This window comes from Pyxicephalus adspersus, chromosome 4 (assembly GCF_032062135.1).
Source record: "Pyxicephalus adspersus chromosome 4, UCB_Pads_2.0, whole genome shotgun sequence".
In the NCBI taxonomy this organism is placed as follows: Eukaryota; Metazoa; Chordata; class Amphibia; order Anura; family Pyxicephalidae; genus Pyxicephalus; species Pyxicephalus adspersus.
The window spans coordinates 20847323-20858885 of NC_092861.1; positions in this window are offsets into that span (position 1 = coordinate 20847323).

Here is an 11563-nt window from a genome sequence, read left to right on the forward strand (position 1 = left end):
TATAGGGGACATGTTCCATGGCTCTGGCCGGTGCAACCCCCCCGGTAGGGTCCTTCTCCTGACCCTGTGCGGCAGGTTGGAGAACGCTGCTCTGGTGGCAACAACATTGCAGTACAATATAATCTGATGTCATTGGCTTGGTAAAAGTTTAAGTACATTAAAATCAATAATGGAGGAAGGTATAGATGAATTTTTAAGAAAGCACTAAAAACAAGCTTTAAATGTTCATAGGTTGCAGTGTTGAAGCCGGAAATTTTTTCAAGCTACGTGGTAAGAAATTGTAGGCGGGTGGCAGGCCCTGTATTGTCACTAACTCTTCAATAACCACCCAAAAATAGCCAGGTGGTAACTAAAAAGTGCCGGGAGGTGCACCCGGCTAAAAGGGGCTAGAGAGAACACTGGGTTGAATATAGGGAATTCAAAATTCCTTTTCCTATTGCCTTATCAGTGAACCCAACATTTAAATTTTGTGGAAAATGTACCTATATATCTGCTTGTAATAAGTCAATATTTGATGAACACTGCAAATTCAGGAATGACCTTTAAATAGAGAGTGAGGGACACATTTATGACGTCCCTTCGTTTGCTGCAAAATCATATTTATGGACTTGTGCCCACTTGAAGCTAATATTTTAAATAGTCTCTTGGCTTTTAAAGCTGGCTAGCAGGAAAGCTCCTCAAAAGGATGGGGGTGGATAAAAGACCGGACACCCTGGCCAAGGTGGGAGAGTAGACTCAACCAGTCTTCCTTACGGTATACTTCTGCATGGAGCCAATGTACAGAAGTGCATTTCTGCTGCCCATATATGAGGAAACTCACAAAGGACACCAAAATTTATTATACATGTTACTTGTCGTTAGATAAAATTTGATATTGCTGGCATTCAGCTTTATGGACAAGACTACTACAGAGAATTTCTTGTTGCCGAGAAACACAAGAATACAAAGAACAGTGCAGTACCGACAACACTGTATTAATAAATAACACAATGGACGCCATAAATATTCTATTACTGTGAACATCTATTATCCTGTGGTAATCCCGGCTATCATTGCTTTGTGGTGGGAAAGGGATCTCTAGACAAAAATGTTATATGTGAGCATTAGGGAGATGAAGTCTGCTCCTCGCGTCATAGAACAGGCTGTTCTTGATCACAAAGAACACAAAGTTCTCTCCACTTCTATCTGCTATAGTGGAAAAGAATTATATGTATTATGTCTACTGTATCACAGCAGGGTACTTGGACTTCTGCAATGTATTTCAGGAATTGTGTGTACCTATGGCTTTTATTATCTGCAATGTTTGGGGCTAAGGAGGCTCAGGATGAGTTTTATTTCCTTGCTTAAAAGCAAACCTTTAAAAGGGAATTCCACACACTAGCTGAACATATACATTTAAAAATAACCCCTACCTATAACAATATGGTATTTTTATAAAATGTAAGTTATGCTGTGCAGTAATCTTAGATATAGGGGTCTATTTATAAAGCAATAAAGAGAATGTTTGGTGGTGCATATGCAGTTTCTACTAGTGGCCACCAGGAGAAATGTGTTGGACACATGAGCTGGACACCAGTACAGAGGAGGGACCCTCACTAAGTTTTCTGGCAAGCCCAACCTAACTTTTGCAATGGAACTTTTAGATGTTTGGGTGGAAGATTAGCTAATATGGGGTACAGAAGTTTCTGATGGTAGTTCAGTCACTGTTCAGCCAGGAAATAAGATGGGCTCTAATCCAGCTTCTAAAACACATTGGGGTTGATCTACAAAAGGCGTTAACACTGTTCACCAGAAAGACGGTAGTGTCAACCCTTGTACTATGAAAGCCATGGATAAAGAATATATTAATCTTTTTCTCCCCCTTTTTTTCTTGCAGTGGATTAAGATGGGAGAGGGGACACACACCAAATAGGTGGACTTTGCAAAGAGTGCAATAAATGGGATAAATAAAACACATTCTTCACAGAGACTTTTTCCTGAAGTTTACCTGTGGTTTGGTGAAAAACCACACCACATATCAGCAAAAAAAAGTCTGTGACTGTATTCCACTGTAGAATCTTGCATCTATGAACTTCCCATTGTTTTTTGGAAGATGCATTATTCTATGCAAAACCAAAATGTAATGTTGCTTATAAGTGTACGTAGAAAAAAATAAGTGTGAAAATACACTTACCTACTACCCTGATACCCACACCACAGGAGACATTTGCGAAGCTATCTTTTCAGCCTGAACAACAACATAAAACAACACACCACAAAAAGAGAGAAATGTTTTCTGTAAATGTGAGTGCCGGGGGCTTTGTTTGCTTAATAGGAAGATTTAACATCTCTTTAACACATTTACCTGGGTCATGCTGCACTGGGCCAGCCACCTAAAACACAGCCCTTGTGATTGATGAGATGCATTATTCAATGCAAAACCAAAATGTGATGTGGCTTATGAGGGCACATAGAAACAAAAAAATGAAATGTGATCATATGCTTACCTACCCTGCCTATCCTCCTGAATTACACTACCTAACCTTCCCCCCACCAGCTGAATCTTACAGCAGTGGGCTGCCACAATGAGCCAAAATCTTCTTTTGCACTGGCTAAGTGTGTACGGCAAGCCCTTCTAGATTTCTTTTTCATCAACTGATACTGAAAAATGATTTTGGGAGATGGTTCCATAGAAGTCTATGATGGCTTCTTATCATTGCACGTGTGTTGTGGAGAATCTCAGGGGCATCTCAACATAACGTAGGGTTCAAGGTGAAGTGAAGAAATAGAGCTGAAGTCATCTGATGTAATGGCTCAAGTCCATCTAAAAACCAAGGGCAGACATATGCACCAGTGTTGAGGAGTTTTTGACACAAACTCATGTTCTGCCTTTGGCTAATAGGTGAACTTGTGCCATTTCATTAGATGCCCAATAGTGCAATAAGTGGCACCCAAAAGGACTTGGGCAAAATAACCTGGGCTGAGCCAACCTGTAACCACCGAGAAAGATGTGGTGTGTGGTACACAGTGTGGCAGGGAAAATAGGGATTGTAGAAATCTGGGGGCCATAGGCACCTGCCTGGGTTACAATAAGGATGAGACACAAAAAAAAAGTGGAGCTGGCTGTGGCGAAAAACATCTTTCTCCGTCTACATAAGATTTCCTTCCACCTCAGGCAAGTGTCAGTCATATATTAGACAATTTTAGCCACTGTTCCAGGTGCTGTGCCTATAATCACGTAACGCTTTTTTCAAAGAAGAGAACGCTGCTAAATATTCAGTCAGGTCGCCATGACATGAATGTACTCTGGTCCCCACAGCGCAGGAGACATTTTCAAAGCTATCTATTCAGCCTGAACAACAACACAAAAAAACACGCCACAATACGAGGGAAATGTTTTCTGTAAATGCAAGTACCCAGGGCTTTGTCTGCTTAATAGGAAGATTTAACGTCTCTTTAGCACTCAAACATTTGGCTGGGTCATGCTGCACTGGGCCAGCCACCTAAAGCACAGCCATTGTGATTGATTAGTAAACTCATGACTGCTTTTCTTAATGGCTTTGCAAAGAATAGCACAAACCATTCCTGAGTCTGGCAAACACAGCTCATACTCTGAAAATCATAGTGTATCATATGCTTGTTTAAGGAAATGAATGAATGATGGGAACTATAAACAATGTTTGCAAACTAAAGGGCCACTTTAAATGTCTGTCTGGGCACAAAAAAAAATGTATATAAAAATTACATATTACGCATCGCTTTACAAAATCCCTAGTCATGTCACTAGCTGTCCCTCAAAGGGGCTCCAAATTTACTTGTCATTGCCCTCTTTGCTAATATGGAACTGGTGAACATAATTTACGCTGCATTCCACACAAAGTATTCGGTGCTCAGGAAGACTGACATTGTAGCACACGCTAATATTTTTATAAATCACATTTTATTTTCCATTGATTTGGGAAGGAAAATTACATTTTTTTTCTCCATTTCCCCTGTTTTTTAGAATAGATTCCTAGTGTAACTCTATTTATTGTACAGCGCTGCGTAATATGTTGGCGCTATATAAATCCTGTTTAATAAATAATAATAACTCATACTGTACTTTCCTCCGTATTGTTTGTTGTAGTTAAGACTGCCATTGTAACACACAATGTAAAATTTCCTTTGCTGTTATGGAATCTGTGAATATAACTTACATTCCCCAACCACCCAAAGCAAGAAATGTTTATAGGGCTATGTGATACTCTATCTCTGCAGAACCTAGTCATAATAGTCAAAGTTGAGGGTGTCGCAGTATATCAGGAATACTTGCCAACTGTTAATATTTTGGCTGTGAATCCTGAGCAAAGGACATTTTGAGGGCAACATGCAGTGTATTTTCTTCTTTTACCAATAGGCTTAGTTTAAAGTTGACCTGTACTTAACTTTAACATTAAAGAATAACAGCAGAATATTTATGCTGGCACCCAGAGGCAGTAAATTGATTTTTGGAGTAAAGTATTTACCTACATGTCTCTTACCTGTCCCTAATCCCTAAAGCTGAACTCCTAGCAAACATCCTAATACAGTATTAAACTATGTTTATGCATTGTAATTCTGTTTAGCCAGTATTGTAAATCAGGTAAGCAGCGGCCTAATTATCACCCCTGCAACCCCCAGACTACCGGTGACTGCTTCCAGGCAGCCACATATCATTCTCCAGGGCTACATTAAAGAGGGTCAGGCTATCATGTTGATTTCCCAGTTCTTCTGCACCATTAACACCATGCCAAAATCAGCGGAGATAGGGGGAGAGAAAGAGAGAGAGAGAGAAATAAATGTTTATCTGTATTGATGCAGATATTTTTAAGTAGGAAATAAAGTCTAAAGTACATTTTTACCTGCATAGGAACAACAACTAAATGTCTAACTGATCCTGACAAATTACTACATGTCTTCTTGAAAATAAAAAAACAGGTTGGATGGAAGGATTATTGCAATACCAGTATAACACTTAGGATAGATAAAAAGTTGATTTATTTATGAAGTTCTAAAAATGAGACCAAAATGAATGATAACTGAGGAGAAAGGAGGGAAAGAGATTGGGTTCTAATGGAAAAATCATACTTAGGATCAATTCTTTTAGATATTACTAGCTGGATATGTGCAAAGGATATGCATTGTCTGTGATAATCACTGTTTGTGAAAAAAGTATTCTTTGAATTTACACTAACAACAGAAAATAAAGTAAATGATAATTTATAGAAGAGATGATGTGTTTACCAATAAATAAGTACCGGACACGGGTAAAAGTAAAACATTTTTGGGGGTTAACTAAAAACTTGTTAAAGAAGAATACTTTTTGAACTTTAATGCTAAGAAGCAAATTCAGAAATTTAGAGACATGCTACCTTTTCTATAAAAGCAAGACGTATTCTTTATGGGGACACCATGTTTCTAAGTCATACAGACGCAGAAGAATTAAAAGGAAATGTATGTGACTGCTCTTCTCTGCTCATCAATGCAATCAGTGCTGGGAAAGTCACAGAAACTGTGGAGCTTCCAGACTCCTAATGTGATGTATTAATGAAAAGTGCCCCCTCTTTCAATTAGAGTGAATACTGAATCTCATCCCTTTTCTGCTTACAAAGCAGAAAAGCTGACCCAGAGGCAAGGAAGGGTCAATTTAATCCTGGCCCCCGGGACACAAGGAGCAGACATTCTGCTCTGTAACAGACATGGGAAAGAACAGTTCGATCCCTTCCAAATGTAATGTGATTCCAGCGTCTGGCCCTCGCACCCAAAACAAACCAAAAGGAAGCATTAGCATGACAATTAACACAACCTTTCCTCCAGGTGCTTTGAGGGCACAAGTCCCTTGAGATCCATTCTGGATCTAACGTTAACATGCTGTCACTGCTAAATACATCAATAAAAACAGGCTGCAGACACTGTATATCCTACATATCTTTCAGCCAGTGGTTGTCCTTTTACAAGCTTCACATTTATGGTTTTATAGCACTGTGTGCCAAGTGGTGAGAATGTAGTGTTGTAGAGAAATGTTGAGATCTCTTTAACATGATTCAATAAAGAGCAACTAAACTTATTGGCGGGTGGTGAGCTTCTGCCATAGTTAGCAAGTATGCACAGCATACTTTACGATTCTTGCACACACCTGTGTGCAGCCGCTGTACAGGGGCGTCCAGGACCTGTCATTGCTGCATCAGAGGACGCTAAATGTCCCAGTGACCCAAGAGGATTGCCATCTACTCAGAAGTCTGCTTCAAAACTGGCAGCAAGAAAGCTTTGATGGCGGACTTCTGAGAAAATGGTGATCCTTTTGGGCCACAGCAAGCCAGCTTGGTGGCGGACTTTTGAGAAGTTGGTGAACCTCTTGGGCAGCTTACTGGCCATTTCATAACCTTTTTGGAATATGATAGGCTGTTCTGGAGCAGTACATAAAATCTTATTTCAAACACTATGATAGGTAAACCCAAAGCAATATAAAAGAAGTCAAAAGACAAACGTAATTTTCATATCTATGGCCTCCTAAAACTGACCACAGGACAGAAAAATATTGTAATCAGACCAATTTGAAAACTATGACTATTTTTTGCAAGACAGCATCAGAGTTGCCTGTATGCATCCAAGGGCAATCAATGGCTGGAGCTGGATTTTTGATTTGACATATTTGCTGAAAAATCATTTGATTATGAAGAAATAAGGTTTCTGCATATTGAACAGTGTAGTAGTTGCCAAATGATTACAGCAGAATTGTGTTCAACCAATGATTAGTAACTTTAAAATATAGGATTCCACCTAACCATATCAAAAGAGTTGGACAGCACTATCTCTGCTGATATTGAAATGCTTTCACAAAGATGCCTATTTCTACTAACTGGTAGTAATGTAGGCAAGAGGTATGGGAAGGGGCGAAATAACAGGGCTCAGTGCGTCTTTGAAGTCCTCAGACATAAGTCATGGCAAGTGACCACTGCAGACAATGGAGACACTGGGAAATGCGCTTCTCACCATCTATCTGAGCTTTCTATAGATGACCCATGACCCCTGACACAAAGCCTCAATATGCGCCAGTCTCAGTTATGTCAAGAGCTCTTACTAAACTGGCCATCCAGGCTGATTCTTTGTCTTGGCAAAAAAAAAAGAAAACAACTTCTGTACTAAACAGAAAAACATATTCTACAGACAATGGATTTAAGGCATTCAGTATTTTTAGACTCTTCTTAAAAATGGCATAATTACTAATGGGATTACTTCCTCCACAACGGGTTATTTCTTGATGAAGGATGAGGGTGCATTTATGTAACTTTTCATCCAGAATAGCTGTTTTTAACACACTACAGCCTAAAATGACAAACTGAATGTCTACACCATTGAAATGGAAGCCATAGCAAGAGTGATGAGTCTCAATATGGTAAGGTGGGACCTAAATCTTGTCTGGTATACTAAACCGCATTTACTGCAAAATAGGCTGCTAATATGCTGCTGAATTTAAAGCACAATTGGCAGCCTCTCCCCTCTACATTTGTTTATTGTAGTAAGCAGGGGTGTCATAATGTCAGCACATCCGTCACCAATCCAAAAGCATTGTCAGCCATTGCCTCGAGCTGAGAACATTTTTATGATGGTTGAGATGTTGCGACAACTCTACAGGTCCTTCCATCTTTGCAATGCACCAATACTCAGTAACATTATTTAGAAGAAATGTGGATAGAGCATAATGCTTTTAGTTTGGTTTTCCATTTTTTTTATATCTTTCTCAAGTCATATCAAAATAAATTCTAGAGGTCTACAGTAAATACATGATAACAACATTATAAAACAAATGTTGCTTCCTTTCATTTTCCATCTATTCGACCTACCAATCCCATGAATTCTACTATTTCTCTAACCATACATGCTTATTCCTAACCCCGTTTTCCTTAACCGATTTTAATTGTTAACTCCCCTGTTTAACCCCTCATTAATTCCCCTTTACTTTATCTTGTCCTAGTGTACATCCATTATCAATCTTGTACATTATAAAAATAATGAAAATAACCAAAAACAGGGGAGGGAATATTTCTCTTCTCCCTAAACACATGTCTAACCAACTTAATAGTGTTAACATTAACTCCTTGTGAGAAATTTTTTAAAAAAAAATTTTTAAAAATCATTGTTTTTATCCCAGTGACAATGTGTATATAACCATATTATTTCTTTGTGACCTTAGTATATATACAGAGGGGAGAAAAAATCCTCAAACTTTCTTCTTTTATTATCTATATTTCACCAAATAGTCCTTCTTTATCTTTGCTTTAAAACCCGGAATTAGGATTTAATTAATCTATTCATGTTAACTTGTGTTTTATACACCCTAAAGTGACATTTGAGTTTAAATTAAAAAAAAAAAAAAAAAAAAACATTACATTACTATCTATCCAAGAAGGTTTCCATTTTAGCCCCAGCAATAAAAATTTCTATACTCCCCATTTTTATCTATAGGGTGGCTATCCTGTCTGGCAGTGACCCATAGAGTCCCAGTGTAGCCACCCCTATGTCCGTTCTCCTGGCTGGGATTACGATACTAAATGCTGGCCCTTCATACATTGACCCAAAGGATCAGCTCAATGCTCAGAATAGGGCACGGGTACACTCAAATTCCAAATCTCCCCCTGACATATTCCTAACTGTTAACAACACTGTTATTCGGCCCTCCCCTCAGGCACGTTGTCTTGGTGTCACCTTTGACTCGGCCCTCTCATTTACCCCCCAATATTAAGAACATTTTCAGGTCCTGTCACTTTCACCTACACAACATCTCCAAAATCCGCCTCTACCTGCCCCTGAGACCACCAAACTCCTTGTACATGCTCTTATCTCCCGTCTGGACTACTGTAACCTCCTCCTCTCTGGTAATCCACTAACCCGACTTTCTCCTCCACAATCTATTATGAATGCTGCAGCCAGACTCATCCATCCTTCCCTCCGCTCCTCTTCTGCTGCCTCTCTTTGTAGTTCTCTCCATTGGCTTCCATTTCACCTGAGAATCAAATTTAAGCTCCTGTGCTTTGCCTTCAAATCCCTCCACAGTTCTTGTCCCACTTACATTTCTGACTTGGTATAAAAAATACTCCCCCAGCCGCTCTCTCCGCTCCTCCAATGCCCTTATATTGACTTCCTCACTCATAACCTCATCACACACACGGTTACAAGACTTCTCTAGAGCTGCCCCGACTCTCTGGAATGGTCTTCCTCGTCCTATTCGGCTTGCTCCTACTTTCTGCTCATTTAAAAGAGCGCTCAAAACCCATTTTTTTAAACTTGCCTACCCGTCTTCTTCTGTCTTTTGAAAACACCACTACTTCCCAGCAATACATATCTCCCATCCTATTGTGTGTAAATTCCCCCACCTACTAGATGGTAAGCTCTTCGGGGCAGGGTCCTCTCCTCCTGTATCACTGTCTGTATTAGTCCGTCATTTGCAACCCCTATTTAATGTACAGCGCTGCGTAATATGTTGGCGCTATATAAATCCTGTTTGATGATAATAATAATAATAATAATAATAATAAAGGTGCAAGGCCTAATAGAACACCTTGGTCAATTATGGGTTTAGTTTAGTGCTTGCTTTTTTTGTGTGTCTTTGGTGGACTTGGATGCAAAAAGGAAAACAATTTAGAGGATTTTTAAATACTTTAGCCATCAACTATAAATCATTGCTTTTTTATGTTAAAAAATTATTATTTTATGACCACTTTTATTGTCCTCCTTATAGTCTGAAAACTATGTTCAACCACTGAAGCTGTAGAGTAGCAAGATTTGACCAAATATATGTATTGCCCCATTTCTAAATCATGGAGCCACCCCAATATGAGTCTCATTGATATCTTTATTATTATTATAAATAATATTAATAAACAGTATTTATATAGCAACAACATATTACACAGCACTGTACATTTATTATCTTACACGTTAGTCTTATTCACTGTGCAAAAACATTGGCAAACCAAAATTACATTTGGCGCCCACAGACGTCACAAATCAAATGGGTATAAGCTTATGACTGCATTTTACTGCTAAGTACTATAAATGTTGCCTACACACTGCTTGCAGTCAGGTAGATTTAAAGATTCCATACCTATTGATAAAGATATGCTACTTTTTTTTAATTTACAATCAGACTGTAACGTGCAGCCATTCTAAATGTTAACAGCAGTTATGGAATAGGTAGCAGGAATCCTGAGGAGTTATGGTAATTTAGTGAATGATGCCGTCCATGTTCACCTGTCCTCTATTAGGTATACACTAAGGAGGCTTGCTTTTTATTTTTACTGCAGACTCTCTGAGTCTGGCTTGACAATGTCACACTTACCCCTTCCTCACTAATGCGCAGGCGTCTCACCTGCACATGTGGGCAACAGCTTCTGAGCTAGTTCCTGTACACCTGTTGCTTTATTCAGTGTTTCCTCTGTCCAGCTCCTGTGTTAACCCCTTATTGGCCAGTCTGTTGTTTCCAGCATATTCCCTTGTGCTGTTCCAGTGTTCCTGTCTGTCTGTGGATATCCCTGTGTCACCTGTGTTCCTGTGTCTGTAGTGGCCCCTGTGTCACTGGTGTCTTTTTCTAGGACTTCTGGTATTTGACACCTGGCTTGTGACCTGACCTCTCCTGCTTGCTGCCTGCCCTGACCCCAGCCTTCTTTGACGATGCTTCTGCTTACTGATTGGGTACCGCGTATTTTTCTGCCCACCCCGGTGTGCCCAAGGACTGCAACCTGGCAGTAACCAGCAACACACCATCCTCACCACTAGAGGCTCTGGAGAAGACCTGGTAGCCGTTTAGACTTGGCCCTTTTTAGGGTTCACACCACTTTGCAAGCCGTAGCACCCCCTAGTGGCCCTGTCTTCCCTAGCCTGACAGACATTATGCTTCTATCATTGACGGACTCCTGGGTCCCCCACAGCTCTTACTGGTTAGCCTGCTATCACCACTGTGTCTTATAATGAGGTTGGGAAGAATCAAGGAAAGTTGTGGGGAACACAGTAGACAATCCCAGCTTTATTTTCTGTGATTGTCAATCTTTAGAGGAACAGCCCTTGATCTCTGTGTGGAAGCAGCTGTCTCTCTGCAGCTCTCCAATACACCCCCAGCTAAGTCAGGCATATAGCTCTGCAATCACAAATGTTCCTTGCTCCATGATGCTCAGAGAGCCCTAACTCCAACTCAGCATGTTGGATCTCTGCAGAGACCCCTGCATCCTTCAGCATGCTGACAAGCTACAAGTTTATACTCTTTGCTTTCAATCAAACTGTATGACTCTGAATATCCTTAGTTTTGATGCCTTTAGCTGGTTTACCTGAAGGTTTAGTTTGAGTAACCTCACTTGCGGCATACTGAAAAAAAATTCTAATAATATAGTGATGAGTTGCAAGCAGTTTTTCAGTAGCAGATAATTAATTATTACTATAGCTTTAGGCTAACTTGGTGCAAATTAGGGATTTTATGGTGCAGATGTGAAAACCAGACACATTCCAGTGACAAATTTGCAAGACATGAGACTATCCCTGGACATCAGGGAGCACTAAACTTTAAAATAGCCCT